Source organism: Scyliorhinus canicula, chromosome 1 (genome assembly GCF_902713615.1).
Source record: "Scyliorhinus canicula chromosome 1, sScyCan1.1, whole genome shotgun sequence".
Classification (NCBI taxonomy): domain Eukaryota; kingdom Metazoa; phylum Chordata; class Chondrichthyes; order Carcharhiniformes; family Scyliorhinidae; genus Scyliorhinus; species Scyliorhinus canicula.
This window is the reverse complement of record NC_052146.1, coordinates 120022728-120043210: the sequence shown is the minus strand read 5'-3', so window position 1 is coordinate 120043210 and position 20483 is coordinate 120022728. Positions and strand designations below refer to the sequence as shown.

Sequence of the window (20483 nt, the reverse complement as noted above, 5' to 3'; positions counted from 1 at the left end):
GCAGTCCAGTAATGTATTCAGTAACAAATTTCCAACGCATTTTCAAGTTAGTAAAGCTGAAGACAGAATATCATGTAGCCCTAAGGAAATAATTAATGTTCCCTAGTACTTAAGTTGGAACTGGGGTTTTAATTGCTTAATAGATTGCACTTATTGTTTAATAGACTGCACCAATATATAAAGAGGATACAAGGGACTGTTCTATTGTTGCAGAAGTGATTACTGAACACAATAAACTTGGAGTTCAAGAAGTCAAGGCTTGCTTCCTATTTCTTATTAGAATCATGGAATGCCTACAGGCCAGACGAGGCCATTTGGTCCATCAAGTCTGAACCGAGCCTTCAAAAGACCACTCTGCACATGTCCACTCACTCATCCATCCCGCCCTATCCCCGTACCCCATAACCTAACCTGCACATCCCTGGACAATAAGGGGCAATTTAGCATGGACAATCCACCTAATTTTTGGACTGTGGGAAGAAACCGCAGCACCCAAAGGAAACTATTACAGATACGGGGAAAACATGCAAATTCCAGACAGACAATCACCGGAATTGAACCCAGGTCCCTGGCGCTGTGAGACAGCAAGTCTAGCTAGTGTGCCCCCATGCTGCCTTTATAGAGTTACCATTGGAGCTTAATACTGAGGGTGGATGGTAAGCTTATAGAACATAGAACATAGAACAATACAGCACAGAACAGGCCCTTCGGCCCTCGATGTTGTGCCGAGCCATGATCACCCTACTCAAACCCACGTATCCACCCTATACCCGTAACCCAACAACCCCCCCCTTAACCTTACTTTTTAGGACACTACGGGCAATTTAGCATAGCCAATCCACCTACCCCACACATCTTTGGACTGTGGGAGGAAACCGGAGCACCCAGAGGAAACCCACGCACACACGGGGAGGACGTGCAGACTCCGCACAGACAGTGACCCAGCCGGGAATCGAACCTGGGATCCTGGAGCTGTGAAGCATTTATGCTAACCACCATGCTACCGTGCTGCCCATATGCCTTATATGTCTCTTCACAGGGAGGAAGGTCTCTCATCCATAGTTAAGAATGATATTGAACACATTGAAAGTGTTTTCTGAAATGGTCACAGTATCAAAACCTAATGGTTCAATTAGAATCGGTGCAGACTTGATTCAATTAAACAAGTCAGTAGAGCGGGAGATCCACCCGATGGCATGTGGATGACATACTTGACCAATTAGCAAAATACACCCTCTTCACAAAATTGGGTGCTGACAGCAGCTTTTGGCAGCTGCCACGAGACAAAGAATCCAGATTGTTACCTACTTTTATCACCCTATTTTCTCATTATTGTTTCAATAGGTTACTATTGGGAATTGCTTCTTCACCTGAGAGATTCCAAAGAATAATATCTCAGGCCCTGGAAGGCATGGAAGGAGTAATATAGCATATGAACAACATTCTTGTACAGTACATGGTTCATATAGGGAAGAACATGGCCATTGAGTGAGAGCAGTTCTCAAAGTCCTACAAGAAAGTTTGACATTAAACGATGAATGTGAATTTGCAAAGCCCATATCGGTCATACTGTTGCAGCTTCAGGAATTACAGCCGACCCACAGAAAACCAAGGCAATTAGACAATTCCCACAGCCTAAAAAAGCATAAAATTAGAAAGGTTCCTTGGAATATTCAACCAAGAAGACAAGTTCCTACAAAACTTGGGGGAAATAAACTAGTCATTATGACAGCTGTTGAGACAAAGGTCAACAGTGGTGTTGGAATTTGGACCAGCAAAATGCTTTTAACAAGATCACAAATCTGCTAATTGAACCAGAAATTCTAGTGCAATGCGACCCAGAGTTGCTAACAATTGTAGCAGTGGACACATCATTTACAGGCTTGAGCAAGGTGCTGACTGAGTTCAAAAAGATGGGCAGAAAAGACCTGTTTATTTTGCCTCTAGCTCTCTCATAGACAAAGAGAAGAGGGATACAACCAGTGAGAAAGAAATGTTAACAGCCACATGGGCCGGCAAGATGTTCTTCGAGTATGTCAAGGGTTAATGTTCAGTAATTCTTCTACCGAAAGGAAATTGCAAAAATGCCACCTAGAATTCAACATTTTAGGCTGAGACTCATGAGATATAATTCAGTTACTGAGTACGTTCAAGGGAAATACTAGGCAACAGCAAATGAATGGTCAAGAATACCAATGAAAGCTGGGGGATGTAAATTTTATTGAACTATTTTAGGTTCCAACTAATTAAACTAAATCAACAAACTGAGGGACAAATTAAAAGGGGCTGCTCTTTAACGGGGCATTGCCCTAAACAGAAACAGGGCAAATCAAACCAAAAAGCATTAAACCAAGAGTGAATAAAAGGGTCTATAAAGCACCCCAGATCCTGCAGTGCCCACCAGGCACGGATGTCCTTGATGGTTCCTATGGACACCACATGCTCCCTTTCCAGGGATATCCAGCCGCAAATTAAGATGTGGAAGATGTGCAAACAGTCAGCCAAATGACCCCCAAGGTCAACTGCTGCCTGGACGTGTTAATGGCAAGTTTTACTAGGTCCAGGAGTAGGTTCATGAGGAAATCCTCCTCGACTAACACCCCTCTCCGCACTGGGTAATAAAAGGTTTGACAAAAAACTTAAAAGGTGGTGCAGCCTAAAACACTTAACATAGACAGGGTCCACGGGCTCCACAAGGCCGCAAAACAGGCATGCATCGTGGGAGTCCGTTAACCGGTGCAAACAACAGTTGTATGGGACTGCTGTGTGCAACACCGTCTACCCAAGATCCCCAGGGTTAAGTGGGGGACCCCTCCGTGGAAGGACCTCAAGTGGTCAGCTTTGCCGCCAGATGGCAACAAGGCGGACCTAGGCCTGTCCAGGCGACAGGCCCTGTCCCAAAATCCCCCATGAGGACACTCCACTCACCCACATGATGCTGCCAAGAAGAATGGACACTTGCTCGAAGAAAATTGTTTACTACTAGCTCAGAAGGGGATGGCAGACATTCATAAAGTGAAGCACATGCCTCCTTTGTGGACCTTCAAGTGCAGCAATCAGCCTGGCACAGGCCTCTTGACACCCAAGATTTTGGATTGAAAATGTGGGGTCAACAAGTTAGTCACCCAGTGTGAATGTGAGGCCAGGTGACTCATGTAGACCTGCGTCCCGCCACTCCAGGAGCCACGTAGCTTCATCTCCTGGAGCAGTGTGTGTTTCTTGCAAGAAGCACACTGCCTAATTCCCATCCTGGAGGACCGAAAAGTTCTGCAATCTGTGGAGTGCTTCTGTGCTGCTGTTGATGATGAGGCTGGCTATGGTCACCTCCATGTCAGAAATATTGTGCCACCATCACCACTTAGTGCTCAGAAGAAGTGAGAAGTGTGTGCCCCTCCGCTCCCTCATGTGCCCAGCGACGAAGCCACTCAGCTGGCACCGCTCATTCCGGCCCATGTCCAGCATCCCTTTCGCATTGGCATGCGAAGAGCGAACAAGCAGGGCCGAGTCCGATCAGCGGTCAAGGGCGAACTGTACTCGATCCTGGTGACTGCGGTTTGTGATGAGAAAATCCCTGAGTTCCCCACTGGGATGAGGATCTACCCGGTGAAGGCCATGAGGGAGTCTTGGAGGCAGGGAATTTTTTGCAGATTGTGTGGTACTACGCGCTGTCTGTGGAGCAGAAGACCCAGTAGGTTTAATCCCTGTAGGGGATTTCAAAGCCCCCCTCTAACACCTCCTCCCGGGTCAGGCTGATGAAGTCCTGGCACCGGATGAAGAGGATGTGCCTGAGGGAAGCTTCCCTGAGACCCAGCGGGAGTGGCACCACCCCCATAGATGGAGATGGGGAAAGGAGGAACTCCACGGGGATGAGCACGTGACGGTCGAGAGGATGACTCTCTCGATGGTGGCTTCCAAAGAGTCCACTGCCAGGTAGGTCCCACCCACTGTGAACCTCTTTTCCAGAATCAGGTGAACAACCTGCTCAGCCTTCAGAGAAAATGCAGCTGCCGTACATCTTCGAAGCCACAATGGCCGAGGGGCCAATGACCCCGGCCATTGCTCTAATGCATGCCTCTATTGTCATGGTGGGATGGGTGTAGCACTTCACTCCGGGTTTCTGAGTAAATAATTTCAATGGTGACAGGGTCATAGGAGCAACCGGAGCCCGGGAGGCCATTAGACCTACATAAGTGGCCCTGGAGGGCCCCGCCACTGGTGACGATGGTATCAGCATCTTGGCAGTGCTGCACCCACCCCAATGTGACCTGTTTATGTTGCATTACGATGTATTGGGGGGGGCGGAGCAAGGTGTCACAGAGGGGGCAGAGGGTAGGGAGGCACAAGAGGGAGACACAGGAGGGTGGGATACAAAGGATGGGCCATGCCCCAGGTTCAGTGGAGAGGAGAGGAGGGGGTTGGCATTGAAAAGTCTTCCGTGCAGCTGGTGGGTGGCAGAATGGGGACTTCAGCTCGGAAGCGCCCAGCAAAATACAATCCACGGTTGTTCCTGTATGTCCCACTCCCACTGCAGACTTATCCCACTGTTAAGTAAGGCCTTACTGTTACGCAGTTGGTGGGTGGGAGGATGGGATCTTCAGCCCAGGGGAGGTCCAGAAAAATGGAGTCCACAATAGTTCTTGTTGGTTCCACTCCCACCTCTGTCTCAGCACAATTGATGAAATAAAATAAATAGGGCACCAATCTTCCTCTCTTTGTACAAACACTGGGCAACAGCAAATACATTATCACAAATGCCATGAAAGCTAGGAGATGTAAATTTAATTGAGGAAGTGGAAGCACATACTTCGCTCATTATCGTACACTTACCAGCCACAGAGAAGTCATTACCAGAGATTAAGCAAGAGCAAAACCAGGGTGACAAATGCATCCAAATAAAAGATGGATGGATTATAATGCTAACAACGCAGTACTCCATCAATACTTTGAACAGTGAAAACACAAAACACCTCATAATCAATGATAATTTTTTAGTTTTTAATGACAGGCCAGTCATCCCGCAAACACTTTGGCCCATAACTTCAGGGCTCCAGGGCAGAGTATCTGTGTGGAACCCTAAAAACGCGCTGCTGAACCCTGACCGACCCCTTTGTCTCTTGACTGACACTCCTCCAACTGATCCCCCTACCCTGACTGATGGACCTCCAACTGACTCCCCAAACTGACCCCGCCCCTCTCCGGCTGACAACCCACCAACTCACCTCTTGAACCCCAAACTGTTTGGATCCTGTGACCAAATAGGCCCCTCACCCCACCACAACTGATCCCATGGTCTCCCCTCGACTGACCTCTGACCCCCAAATTCCTACCCCACCTCCCTTTTTATACTTACTTTCTCCCTGGCCTGAACTTTTAAACTTATCTTGTTTACAATACTAATACCATAAAAATAGTGCGTGGTTTACTTATATTCTACTCGACAGCCCTTGACGGTAGACCCAGGACTGCGCTGTGCTGCACAAATCTCACCTGTCTTGAGGCAGGTGGCCTGGATTTGAATGTAAACAATTATGAGTGGAGTGGCAAACCATCCTCACGTGCCACTTCACCAGAAATTATGGGGAGCGATTCAGCAGACTTTAAGCCACATCCGCTGTCAGGTGCATTTAGCAGGGCATTCTCGGCAGCTGTAGCACCCAGAAACACCTCATTATTCAATGGCACTTTGCTGTTTCATTTGGCCTTGGGAGTTTCTCTCCACCAAGGCCGCACTTAAAGTGATTTCCTGCTGGCGAGCTGGCTCACCTGCTCCAGATTGGGATGGCAGTTTGATCAGCAGCCCCGATCACTCACCACCCCTTCACCCCCAACTTTCAGGCCCCCCGCTTTATCGACACCCTCCTCAACCTCCCAACCATGGCAAAAACCTCTGGGAACCCCATTAAACCATCTCTAATAGGCAAGGCCCCACTGTCCGGAGGACGAGATCCAGATCGTGCTGGACGGAGCGAGTCGTGTGACTCGCAATCAGCCCAGTGGAGTCCGATTCGGGGTCGCTGAATCGCACTGATCTTCTTTTGACTCAACATTCTTCAGAAAATCCATCAAAGTCATATGGGAATAGTGAAATGTAGAGCAAGAATCCAGCAATCAGTCTGGTGGCCAGTCGTCAGTCACTCCAATAAAGAGTTAATTACAAATTGCCTTATATGTGCAGCGAATATCCAACAACAGAGCCAACCACTAGCACCCTCCGATTGTCCATTGAGACCATGGCAGTGCCTGGGAATGGAATTATTTGGGTTCAAAGCCAAAGTTTTTATCATCATCATTGATTGCTACTCCAGGTGGTTTGAAGTGAGAAGATTGCACAACACAATGGGGGAGGCAGTCATTGCATAACAAAGAGAAATCTCTGCAACACATGGCATTCTGGACGTTCTGGTGTCAGAGAACAGACTTCAGTTTGCTAATGAGCTGTTCCACAACTATGAGCAAGAATATAGGCGGGGTTTTATGGCCCCCATCATGGTGGGAGAGAGGTGTAAAATGCAGCGAGTCATTTAAAAGTCCATTGCCTTCAATGGACTACAAGATAGGAGGAGACATAAAATTCCACCCATGGATTCACGCATGTGACTAGTTCACCTAGATATTCTCAGCTGAATGGAGAAGCAGAAAGAAGAATGTGAACATTAAAGGAATTGATGAAAAAGAATGAAGGAATTGATTTAGCCCTTCTTAACTACAGAACTTCATAGTTAAAAGATATAATGCAGGGGTCTCTGCGGGGAGTTCCCTTATTATAGGTGTCCATATTGGGGGTCCAGTGGGGGGGGTGTTCAGGTCACACCCGTACTTGAAAGTGGGAGGGCACCCAGGCAATCCAGGCATGGGTGGCTGCTGTGTGGTGGAGCTGATTTGCAGGGTGGAGGGGCGGGGGGGTGTCGAGGCCGGGTTGTAGTGCGGGATAGGCGCAGCTTAGCAACACAAGGCTTAGCATCTTGGCTGTAGTCCCCGTGTGGTACTGACCAATATTTATCTCTCAAAATAAACAGATTAATTTGGACATTGTCAGTTTGTTGTGCGCAGATTAGTTACTGCATTTCCCACATACAACATTGACTACATTTCAAAAGCACTTGGGCATCGCTGAAGAATTTTCAGATGTCCTGAGGTTGTGAAAGGTGGTGTGTAAATGCAAGCCTTTCTTTCCAAATGCTCAGATGTGGGCATCGGGTGAAGACATAGTTGGGTTTAGCTGTGGTGCTGAGCCCCTTGAATCTGTTCCATCACCCAATCAGATCATGGGCGATCTGTATCTTAAAGCAGCCTACCTGCTTTGGTTCCCCAACCCCTTTAGCCTCCTTGTCAAATAAAACGTCATCAATCTCACTTTTTGAATTTCCGATTGACCCCACCAGCTTGAAACATTTTTTGTGGGAGAGACAATTCCTGATTTCCGCTGCCCTTTGTCTGAAGGGGTGTTTCCTGACTTCATCCCTAAAGGTCTTGTTCTAAATGCCCCTTCATTCTGGACTCCCCCCACACAGGGAAACAGTCTCTATCTATCCTATGAAATCCTTTAATTATCCTGAACACCTCAATTAGATCAACTCTAATCTTTCATACTAAAGGATATTTAAGCCCAATCTGCATACCTGTCATCATAATTTTGCTCTTTTATCTCCAGTATCATTCTGCTGAACCTACATTGCATTCCCTCCAAGCCAATATATACATCCTGAACCACGATGCTCAGGACTGGATGCAGTACTCTCCTACTTTCCTTAACTGGTTCCTCATTTAACAGAGACAGTTCTTTTTCATTTTATTTACCTTACTCCTGGTAGTCCGTATTTCTGACGCACAAATCATGTTCAACTTTATTATTCTTTGATCGCTTTTTCCTCAGGGTGCTACTGCTTCATAACAGGAGCATTCTACCGTATATTACACATATTTAATCTCAAGGAGGAAAGTATTGTATAAATACCACCTTCTCCCTGAGGGTAATCAAACAAAATTCAAGAACACTCACCTCCCGTTCAGATCTCTGCAATTTAATCTTGGCCTTACCTTGTATTGCTCCCTCTGCAGCACCAACAGTGTTGTCTTCCAGGAGATTTTTGACCACCTTCAACGACTATCTCCAAGATTCACTTAAATCAGCTGGACTTTTCACCACTTCTATTGCAGATCAGTAAAATGATCTGACATTAATCGGAGGTTGCTGATATTGCTTCTCTATAGCTGATGCCTATTGCTTGACCTTGGTTCAATTCATTTATCTGCTTTCAAAGAAGGACGCCAATATTACAAGTTTATATTGATGATGTTTCCTATCTCTAATTTGAGGTTAATTGTGCTTCTTTAAGAAATAACACCAGTCCTCCAGTGGGATTGGAGACTGAACAAATCTAATTTACTGAACATGAAAATCCGAGACCCTTTGATCATAAGCTTTTGATTGATTGCTCCAGTCTGCTTTATCCTTTGGAGCATCTGAGGAAAACTGTTATATATGAACCTGTGGCACTGATGTGTAAAACAATGGATTGTCACTGCAAAAAGCCTTGGGCAGATTCAAGGTCATTTTGTTCACTTGAGTACAGAGCGTTGTTGTGCTGTGGTTTTCAATTGTCACATTTTGTAGTCTTAATCCATGCTGAAATCAGAGATGAAGTGGCACAATGGGACAGGTTACTTGCCTGTCTTGGATTTAGTCCCCTCAGTAGTTTACTGTCCTGTAAGGTACACCCATAATGATAAGCAAGGTCCCATGTTTAATTCATAGCTCACACTAAGTCATCTAATATCAGCCAGGATGACAAGAATATTTTCCAAACTCATCCATATTTTGCCACCTCTAGACTCAAATAATCCAATGCTCACCTGGTCCACCATGAACCCTGGCTCATCTAAAACTCTGTAGCCTCCATCTTAACTCCCATCGGATCTCATTCACCCATCACCACTGTCCTATATTGGTTCCCGGTCCGGGAAGACCTCAATTGTAAATTTCTCATCCTCATGTTCAAATTCCTACATGGCCTCATTCTTTCCCATCTCTCTGACCCCCTACCCATACCCCTCCAAGACCTCTGTTTTCTCCTGTATTCTTCTGCATCTCATATTTCCTTCGCCCCACCATTGATGGCCGTGCCATTAACAGTCAGGATAGTGTGTCAAGAAATCCCTCCCTCAAACCTCTCCACCTCTTTTAAAATGCTCATTAAAAAAAAACTTCATTGACCACCTTGTCAGTTCTGTAGACTGGCCAAAGTGGTTGATGAACTACAGAACATGCAGTTTAAAAGAATTTATTGTCAAACAACTGTATGATAAGAAAACTAGGATAAATAAAATAATAAACGACTAACACTGAACAAATATTGTGGAACTACTGCAAATATGTCTGTCTCCCAGCATGACCAACTCCTCGATCACAGGGTCACATGATAAGTTTACAACCAACTCGTGGTCGGAGGTTCTGCATAACATTATGTACAAACTTGCATTATGCATATCATCACACACCTGTCCTACTATCTCCTTCTTCAGTCCAGTGTTATCAATTTATGTTTCATTATGTTCCAATGAAACATCTTGAAACATTTTGCAAATTTACAGGTGCTAAAAAAATGAAAGTTGTTGTACAGGTAGCTTCAATAGAGAAAGAGAGGAGAGAGAGAGAGAGAGAGAGAGAGGGCTAAAAATGGTCCACTTCCTGATCATTAGCCATTGGCAGAAAGACAGTGTGAGCTTCATTTTGATGCTTTCCACTACCCTATAATACTCAGGGCCCAAAGCCCCTGTCGACCTCTCGCTAGCCCTGTAGTTACGACAAGGCAAAACATTTTTAAAATTATTTCACAGGATGTGTGCATCACTGGCTAGGCCAACATTTTTGTTGCTCATGCCTAATTGCGATTGAGAAGGTGGTGGTGAATTGCCTTCTTGATTCACTGCAGTCCAGATGGTGTAGGTACACCCGCAGTGTTATAATCCAGGATCTGGACCCAGCGACAATGAAGGAACGGCAAAGGAGCTCCAAGTCAGGATGGTGTGTGGCTTGGAGGGGAACTTGCAGGTGGTGGTGTTCCCATGCATCTGTTACCTTTGTCCTTCTTGGATGGTAGACATCACAGATTTGGAAATTTATCCCAAAGGAGCCTTGGCGAGATGCAACCAGTCAGTCCATTCCAGTCTTAACCCTGTTCCAATTCTTATGGGTGCAGCTATTTGCTCAAAATGCACAGACACCTATGCCATTCTGTGACACTCCATTGGTTGCCTACCCAATGAAAAGGGATGGGGTTCCAGGAATGTCAGGCTCCCTCGTTGCAGCGGCTCAGAGGTGAAGAATGGTTATGCGGGTAAGACAAAGAATGACTGGAGCCACGTTCACTCAAGTGTCAGGAAATTAGATGATTATATTAGAGGTGATAAAAGTAGGCTTACCGAAAATATGGGGAAGCTGAAAAAATATTATATGAAACTTATAAAGGCTCTAATCAATCTCAACCCCTAACAATGTCTGTGAATGTAGAAAAGAATAGTTCCGACAGATTCAAACTCCAAACTCATGTCAGCAGAAGGTTATTTAAAGGCATTTCAAATCATTTGCTTCTCTTTTTGATGTTGCTTAGTAACTAAAGCTCCTGCATAGCAACAATTCAGACCGAACTGAGGCAGTCAGAAAAGGATGAGTTTTTGCTTTACATAATCCAAAATTTGAAATTAACTCTTGATGCCCCATGGGTGAATTTGTAATTAATAAAGAAATCACACAGAACTTAATGCTCCCCGGTGGCCAGTTTTGATAAACTGTGGTGGGGGATTCAATCAGGCAGGTGTATGACAGGCCCCCACCACCTTCCCACCTCCACCTCAATCAAGTCCATGGCGGGAGGCCCCATAGATAGCCCTCCCACTGCCAACTGATGCATTGAAGAGGCCAATCAATGGTCACTTGAGGCCCTAATCTCACACAACTAGAAGCAGGCAGTGGCCTCACCATATGGGGAGCCCAACAAGCAAACTATCAGGTGTTTGCCTGCGAGTTCCAAGGGCAGTCCCTCGTTCAAAGGCACTCAGTACCTGAACAAGGGACCTGCATAAGGAAAGAGGGCCTCCATTGAAAATCATTTCCTGCTCTTGCTACCGATGCCCGTCTAAACTCGTCCCCTGTGACCCCAATACCATGACCCCCTTCCCACCATCTCTCACTTCTGGTCCAAGATCCAGCAATGACCCTAGGCCTTGGGTGGGTGCACTGGCAGCAATTTCCCAAGTGGTACTTCCATTCAATAGAGCTGCCACCTCTAATTGGCTGGCAGCTCTTGGTGGGCAAGATTGCTGCCCCTGGTGTTCTTGATCCCTGGGGAAGGCCCACCCCCAGTCTGTCAAGTGCCGCACCTGGAGTACTGCGTGCAGTTCTGGTCACCACATTATAGGAAGGATGTGGAAGCTTTGGAAAGGGTTCAGAGGAGATTTACTAGGATGTTGCCTGGTATGGAGGGAAGGTCTTACGAGGAAAGGCTCAGGGAATTGAGGTTGTTTTCGTTAGAGAGGAGAAGGCTGAGAGGTGACTTAATAGAGACATATAAGATAGTCAGAGGGTTAGATAGGGTGGACAGTGAGAGTCTTTTTCCTCGGATGGTGATGACCAACACGAGGGGACATAGCTTTAAATTGAGGGGTGATAGATATAGGACAGATGTCAGAGGCAGTTTCTTTACTCAGAGAGTAGTAGGGGTGTGGAACGCCCTGCCTGCAATAGTAGTAGACTCGCCAACTTTAAGGGCATTTAAGTGGTCACTGGATAGACATATGGATGAAAATGGAATAGTGTAGGTCAGATAGGCTTCAGATGGTTTCACAGGTCGGCGCAACATCGAGGGCCGAAGGGCCCGTACTGCGCTGTAGTGTTCTATGTTCTATGTTCTATAATGTGGCAGGCCTTCCTGAGCTCCCTGTCACAGCTGTTAAAATAGAATTTCACATACATGTGTTAATAAGTTCATATGGCAAATAATTTGATTCTGCCCATTTTACAACATTGCCCACATACCCCCCCCCCCCCCCCCCATCCTATATTATGTCACCAGTTTGTTGCTTTAGGTGAACATCAGTATTTGATATAATTGTGTTAATGCTTGCAAAATACCATTGCATATAATGATTTCAGGCCATATTGGCATAAACACCGGAGTGATGCACGCCGGCGTCAACGGGCCTCCTGGCCCAGCAATTCACCACTGTTCTGGGGGTTAGCATGGCGCCGGAGAGCAGCGTGTTGTTCTGGTGCCAAAAGGTGGCCCTGCACGGCCGACGCAGGTCCTCACATGCACGCGACGGCCGTCTCCGCACCGGCCCCCGCCCACATGGCGGAGCCCTACACGGGTCCGGCATGGAGGAACATAGGTCCCCCCCACCCCGGAATGAGCCCCCAATCGCGTGCCTGGCCACCGTGGAGGCCCCTCCCCAGAGTCGGATCCCCCTGCCCCCCAACCAGGATGGCCCCCACAGCCAGATCGCCGAGGTCCCGCCGGGTGGGACCACATGTGAACCACGCCGGTGGGACTCGGCCCATCAAGGAGAATCACCGCGGGGGCCGCTTTCAATGGCCCCCGACCGGCGTCGCATCGACCACGCACACGTGACTGATGGGTCCACGGAGAATCGCGGAAGCGCCATCTCGCCAGATTTCTGGCGTGAACGGCTATCCTCCGCTCCTGCGCCGGGCGCGATTCCGGTGCGGAGGATCGGAGAATCCCGCCCCAGGATTTTGAAATCATTCTTCAATTCTCAAGTCTCAATTTCTGAGCCTTATATATATAATCCAGGCTGACACTCTCACGGTAATAATGAGGGGGTTCTGTGCTGTTGGAGGTGGCAGCTTGCAGATGAGACAATGACCCAAAGACCCATTGATCTTCTCGGGTGAATGTAAGCAATCCCGTGGGATCAAGCAAAGTGGAACATGGCTCTATCTGGGTCTTTGTAGCCTCTCATTCACTGAGTGTTGAATGGCCTCAACTCACTGTTGAAATAGAGTCACCTTGTCAGCAATGCTGCGTCTAAAAACAGAAATGCACAGGCATATGTATGGATACCCAAACTGACAACAGACGTATTACATTTGCTTTTTGAAATTTCAGTGCTCCCATGTTAATCCAATAGATTAGATAACGCTAACCTTATCGAAGCACAATCTCCAACTCCGGGATAGCATTGTTTTGTGGGAATTGACAAATTAAATTTTTACTTAGGGCAATCGAACTTGAATGAAATAAAAATTCATGTTTTATGATTACCTCCACCGATTTATAGCCACAAAGACATAACAATTGATGTTGAATATGTGCCCTCAGTACATATGACATCTGTGCTTACACATTCCTTTGAAAGAATGAGTGGTGCTGGTCTTCTCTATCTATCAAAGCAGACGTGGGAGGAACAATGTATAATTTCTGAGGCAAATTAATTAACCATTTGATGTCTTAAAACTGAGGAACTTTATTTTGCTTTGACAGTGAACTGGCTGATGCGCTTGTGCAGCTATGCATTAATGTAACACGGTCATTAATCTGCTTGAAACACGTTAATCGATATGCTAGTAGAAGAAATAATACCCAGTGACCAGCCGTAAAGCCATGATAATGTATTGCCTGTATTTGTTTTATTCTTAGAAACTGTCTCCAATTTCTCTCCACTTCTTATGAAGATACAGGGCCATAGTTTCACCGACACAAGGCTAACTTCCTGGTGTTTTACTCAAGCCCAGACAATGAATACCAGCAGGCTATTCCACTGCAGAGGGCTGCACAGCTGAACATAATCCTGCTCACACCAAACATGGCGCTCAGATTTTGGTGTTGCGGTCAGATATATACTTGAAGAGAAACATTGGCATGACCATGGGGAAAGAGCAAGAAATCTGAGCTCATTGGATAGATCTTTCAAAGGGCCTGTACAGACATAATGGGCCAAAAGGGCTCCTTCTGTGCTGTGTGATTCAATAAACACCCCAACACTACTTCCCAATGTTACAATCATTGCACCTGCTTTTACACATTTAAAAATATTACCATGATGAGGCAGCAGAGATCATTTTGAAAGGGATCTATGTTGTTCCAGTCACAATGTAGGAGATCCCACGCTGCGATTTCAGAGAAACTGAGTTATCCCTGGCATTCTGGAAAATATTTACTCCTCGAGTAACATAACAAAAAATCATTATTTGGTCCTGACCAGATTGTTGTTTGTTGGATCTTGCTGTGCATAAATTGGCTGCTATATTTCTTACTTCACAACGTCACTACATTTCATGAGTTGTAAAGCAGTTGGGGTTTTCATGAGGTCATGAATGGTGTTGTAGAAATGCAAGTATTTCTAATGTACACAGGTGTAATAAATAATAATCTTTCTTATTGTCACAAGTCGACTTAGATTAACACCGCCATGAAGTTACTGTGAAAATGTCCGAGTCGCCACACTCCGGCACATGTTCGGGAACACAGAGGGAGAATTCAATATGTCTAAGTCACCTAACAGCACGTCTTTTGGGACTTGTGGGAGGAAACCGGAGCACCCGGTGGAAACCCACGTAGACACAGGGAGCACGTGAATACTCCACACAGACCGTGACCCAGGCCGGAATCGAACTCGAGATCATGACGCTGTGAAGCAACAGTGCTAACGACTGTGGTACCGTGAAGAGAGAAGACAGCAAACAATAAGAAAGACAATTTAGTCCATCAGTGGTTGTCTCATCTGAACTTGGTGCAGTGATGTATGCTGTTGTCTCGCTCAATTGCTTGCGAAAGTCCACCTTTTATGATTTTGCCCATTAGGTTTGAGGGCACATTTTTCACCTTCACACTCCTAATGCAAACTGCCACTTGTCAAAAGCACATTGTGGCACACGTGTTAGAGCATGTCTTGCCCATTCAAATTAATAGGCAAGGCTCTGACAAATGGGAAACAAATCCGTCTGCCTTGATGTGTGCTTAGACGCCTGATTGAAATAACCAGGTCCATGGTCCAAAACACTGATGACCAAGACTGGGATGAATAAGTGGTTGAAATAATTTTGTTACTATGGTTACTATGTGTCAGTGTTGCTATAAAATGAGGCGGAATTGCTTTTTAAAAATTCCTTGATATCTTCTACTTAGAGCCATTCATCACTCTCAGGGTTTGGTGCAGTTGCCAATCAGAATGGGACCGTTGCTTGCCATTATTTGAGAGAATAATGATCCTAGAAGTAAATTGCAACTTTTATAGAACTTTGCTTAGATCGCCCTTAGGGTACTGTGCCTCCATATTACACAAAGCATAGAGAAGCATTGGATAGTGTGCAGAAAGGATTTACAATGTACCATAACAGAAAACCAACTTACTTGAACATTTTGATGAGGTAAAGACAGAGTTGATGAGGGAAATGCTGTTGGTGTGGTGTAAATGGATTTCCAACAGGTGTTTTACAAAATGCCGCACGACAGGCCTATGAACAAAGAATAAAAAGAACAGTAGCAACATGGATACAAAATTGGCTGAGTGTCAAGAAACAGGGTTGTGGATAATGATGTTTTTGGACTTGGGGAATTTCATTATGGGGTTCTCCAGCGGTCTGTAATATGATCTCTGCTTTTCTTAATACAAATGGCCTAGACCTCGAAGCACTGAGCGCATTTCTAAATTTCCAGATGATATAAAACTTGGCAATATTATGAACTGTGAGGAGGATGTCAACCATTACGCGTGGTGGCTGGTATACAATGACCACCCCAAGTTTAAGAATCCATGCACAGGCACCTTTCACCCCAACCACACCTCATCCACCCAAATTAATTTCAGGACCTGGACATCAGGACCGCTCTGGACAACCCCAAAAGCAACAGACCTGAATATCGCACTGCCATCATAGCCCGGGAACTTCAACGCCACATCATTGGCATCATCGCCCTGAGTGAGACACGACTGGAAGGAGACAGCCAGCTGAAAGAAGAAGGTGGCATTACATTTTCTTCTGGAAAGGTAAACCAGAAGAAAATCGTCAAGCACGATTTTCCCAAAAGGGAACAAACTCCTCTAGCGAGCGCGTTTAGCCGCATGTTCCCCAGCACTCACAGTGTTGAGAAACACTGATGTTGAATAAGAGGCCTGAACGGGAAAAGCATGGCCTAGGCCTCACATAGCCCCGTTTTGTACAGTGGGCAGCTGCGCACACCGGAACTCTCCATTGTAGCAAGAGATTTTTAAATGGCGACCCAATCTCCGAGGCTCCCAAAACAATCCCTGAGCTCCCCCCCACCAGCCAGATTGCAATATGGAAAGATCACCGCACAGGCAGAAAAAACGCTGCCGCAAGAGACTTGGGGCGGGATTTTCTGAAAATGGGGCTATGTCCCCATGCTGGCGGGACAACCGGCGCCAACGACTCTGGCGCCAATCGCCCCCCAAGGTGAGGAATTCTCATCTTTCTAGGGGGCGAGGTTGCCGCCAGAGTCGTCCACGCTGCTCTAGCCGGCACATGCGTGGACCGGCTGGTGTATTTCTCTTCCCCGTGCCGTCCCCCAGGCATTATGGCGGAGCCCGACAGGGGCCCGGCACGGAAGAAAGAAGTCCCCACACGAAACAAGCCCGTCTGCAGATCGGTAGGCCCCCATCGCAGGCCAGGCCACCGTGGGGGCTTCCCAGGGGTCGGATTCCCCCACGCCCCCCCAAGGACCGCCCCCGCACACTCACCTGCCAGGTCCCGTCGTACGTGAGGTGAGTAATTCACGCCGGCGAGACTGGCCAAAACTGGATGGCCGCTCGGCCTATCAGGGCCCGGGGAATCGCAGGCGGGGCGGGGGGGGGGGGAGCGGGGGGGGGGAGAGAGGGGGCTGTCAACGGCCCCCGACCGGCAGGGGGTCGGAGAATCCCGGCCTTAATGTTGCTGTACTCAAAGAGCCTGAAAAGAAAACTGCTGAGTCAACGCCTCACAACTAGCCTGATGACAACCAATGAATGAGAGCCGCAGAACGCCCACAGCGCCTGATCCGCCTTAAAATCACTGTAGTCAGCACCTGGAAGGAGACACTCAGGCTTTCGACCAGGAAACACTAAGACTGGTTCGATGAAAATGATCAGTAAATCCAGGATCTCCTTGACTGTGAATGCAAAGGGTTCCTGAACTGAATCTACCAAGTGAGATAACAAGCCTACAGGCAACTGAAGGCCAAGGTGCAACAAAGAACTTGCGACCGAAAGAACAGATGGTGGGTGGAAAGAACACAGGAGACTCAGCAAATCGGCAATACCATGATGTGCACGGTTTCTTCAGCGCAATTAAAACCAGCGAAGGTCCGACTACTCAGGACCCATCCCACTGACAGCCAAAAACAGAGAGGCACTGTAAGACAGGGAAACAGTCAATGCCCACCAGAGGGAGCACTTTGAGGATCTCCTTCAATGCAAATGCCCTTGACACCATCCAGCAACATGCTACCCGCCACCATCTTAGCGCAACCCCAGTTCGCCATGACGTCGAAAAAGCGATCCGACAGATGAAGAACAACGAGGACCGTTGTTCTGATGGAATCACAGGGTTCCCTGGAATTCAAATGGAATCCTGCAAGAGTATTAAAATGTGGATGAGAACCACTCTTGACATGGATCCACAACCTCATCACCTTGTCTAGAAGGAAGAAAGCATGCCGGATGATCTTAGAGACACCTTAATTGCGAACATCTTCAAGAAAGGAGACAAGTCCGACTGTGAAAATTACAGAAGGATTTCCCCACTCTCCACGGGAAAGCTGAGGAGCTCCTCCCTGTGTCTCAGTGGGGCTTCCGCCCACCTAGAGCTCAATGGGCATGACTTTCAGTACATGTCAAATGCTGAAATGTGCAGGGAGCAGCATCAACCTTTGTACATGGCCTTCTTCGACCTCACAAAGGCCTTCGACTCTATCAACCGTGAGGGATTGTGGAGCATCCTCCTCACATTCGGCAGCCCATAGAAATTTGTCTCCGTTCTCCACCTACTTCACGATGACATGCACATCATGATCCTCACCAACGGGCCGACCACAGACCCAATATGTGTGAAAACTGGGGTCAAACAGGACTGCATTATCGCACCAACACATGTCTCCATCTTCCTCGCAGCAACACTCTACCCTCTACCCCATCACCCTGAACCTCCTAGCTGGAGTGGAGTTAATCTACCGGGAAACTGTTCAACCTCTGATGCCTCCAGGCCAGAACCAAGGCCACCCCAATCTCTGTTATCAAGTTGCGATACGCAGACGACACCCGTGTATGCGCACATTCAGAGGCCGAGCTACAAACCATCGTGATGCATTTACCAAGGAATTTGAGAGAATGGGTCTCAGACTAAACATTTGGGAAACAAAAGTTCTCTACCAACCCTCTCCTTCTACACAAAACTGCACCCTGATCATCAAGATCCACAGTGAGCCCCTGGACAATGCGAAGCATTTCCCATACCCCGGGACCCTCCTCTCAGTTTGAGCAGACATTGCGATGAAATACAGCATCGACTATAATGCACTTGTTCAACCTTCAGGCGCCTAAGGTACAGAGAGCGGGATTCTTGGTCCCCAGATCCCAGAATGTGTTCCCTGATGGGATGGAGAATCGGATACAGGGAAAATCGGGATCGGCACTGGGGACCTCTGTAATAGGGGACCTCCCCCCGGGACCTCTATAATAGGGTGACCGCACTCCACTCCCCCAAGGATCCCGGGAATATGGGGTCCCACCCAGGAGCCTCTGTAATAGGGAAACCCCCCTCAGGGAACCCTGTGATAAGGAGACCCCCACAGATAGCCCTGTAATTGTGAGATCCCTCCAGAACACCCTGCCTAAAGGGACTTCCGCACAGAACACCATCTTCCCACACAAACACCCCCCCCCCCCCCCTCTCCCCAGAAATGCACTGCTGTGTGGAAGCTAGAGAGCAGACCAGACATGGGCAGTGAGAAGAATTACAGCTGTAACACTTACCTTTCAGCACCACATGTCCACTCCTGTAAAGAGTGTCATAATATACACACCAGTATATGATGGTGCAGACACACACTGATTAACACACAGCAAGACCAATCAACACACACAACACCGCAGCCAATCACCAGTTAGAGCACACTCACTATAAAGACAGAGGGCACCAGTTTTCCCGCTCATTCGGGATGCAGCCTCTTAGAAGGACAGAGCTCACAGCTTGTAGCACAGATCTTTACCATGTGCTGAGAGTATAGACTGGTCAGGATAGGCATAGGTCTTCAGTTTAATCTAACATAGTGTCGACCCACAGTGAAAGTATGTTCAACAGTTCCTAGCTTAATAAAATAGCGTTGTACTATTTTAAGTGTTGGTAGCCTGTATGTGTTACTGCTGAGGTAAACGCAGTCTCCACAGATCCAGAGTACCCAACACATCAGAGAGTAGCTGTGAACTGCATTTGGTTCCCACAGATCCATTATCTACAAGCCATTCATAGCTTTCTAGTAGTGGTCTCTGATTGACAGGGGTGAGGGGGAGGGAGGCGCAGTTATGTGAAATGGCACAGACAGGATTCCCTCCTGGATCCCATCCACCCCGACTGGTTGCAATTTCACGTTGGTGTATGCAGGGTCTTGCCCTTGCCCCAATTTTTAGGTTGGCAGGCGGGTGACTGTTTGGAGGGGAAGGCTGGAAAAAAACAAAGTTTGGTCTCAGTGGGGAAAGGGCGGGGAAAACTCCATCAGAAGCCGCTCCTAACTTGCGGCACCCTTCCTTAAGGCCGTGTGACCTCTGAACCTCTGTCCCCCCAACAGCCTATCTCCTGAGATCCCAGTTGCCCCATTGTGACCCCCTGTCTTTCCCAGATGTTCCCTACCCTCCTTGCACTGGGATCCCTGCTACTTACCTGTCCTCTGAGTCCTGGGATGGCAGAGATGGCTCCCTGCTATCCCTCTTCCGGCCACTGCAGTGTTGTGCCTGAAGGGACTGGAGAACTGCTAGTCGGTCACAAGTGAGGGTGGAAGTCCCGCCTGCGATCAACGCCACTTGAAGCGTAATATGGCATCGGGCTGCTGGAATCAGTGCGGATGTGTTCCCTGAGCTCCAACCATCCAAAATATTCAGGCCAAGGAGTGACAGTTTAGTGAACACAGGATTGCTCTCAACAGCAGCGACACACTTGGCGGAAGCCTATGCCAGACTCAGGAAGGAACAAGAAGAAAACAATCATATGTTGGTGCAGCACAGAGAACTCTGCCAAAACACGACTGACCTGCTCTTTGTCTTATGTGTTGAGGGTCACATTCTAATCAGGGATAATGCTGCTAATCAGACCTCTCAAAACCCTGTCTGCTTGGAGCTGTCCTAATGCACACACACGATTGTTAGATTATAAACTACCTGATTTTATTCTGCAAGAAAATAATACCAAACACTACACCCTCATGCTTTAATGCCACACAGCTTCTTTCAATTCAATAGACAAATTAAAATTGCCGAAA

The 20483-nt window shown here is 47.2% G+C and overlaps 1 long non-coding RNA gene across 1 annotated transcript in view; it reads right to left on the bottom strand.

Annotated features, from left to right (window-relative positions):
• LOC119966854 overlaps positions 1–20255 on the bottom strand; it is a 174429-nt gene extending 154174 nt beyond the window's left edge. Inside the window, exons 1-2 of the long non-coding RNA XR_005460863.1 lie at positions 19889–20255; positions 15369–15472 (exon numbers count right to left, since the gene is read on the bottom strand). This is a non-coding gene — a long non-coding RNA (uncharacterized LOC119966854). The remainder of the gene's footprint in view (positions 1–15368; positions 15473–19888) is intronic.
• Between the last annotated feature and the right edge of the window lie 228 nt (positions 20256–20483).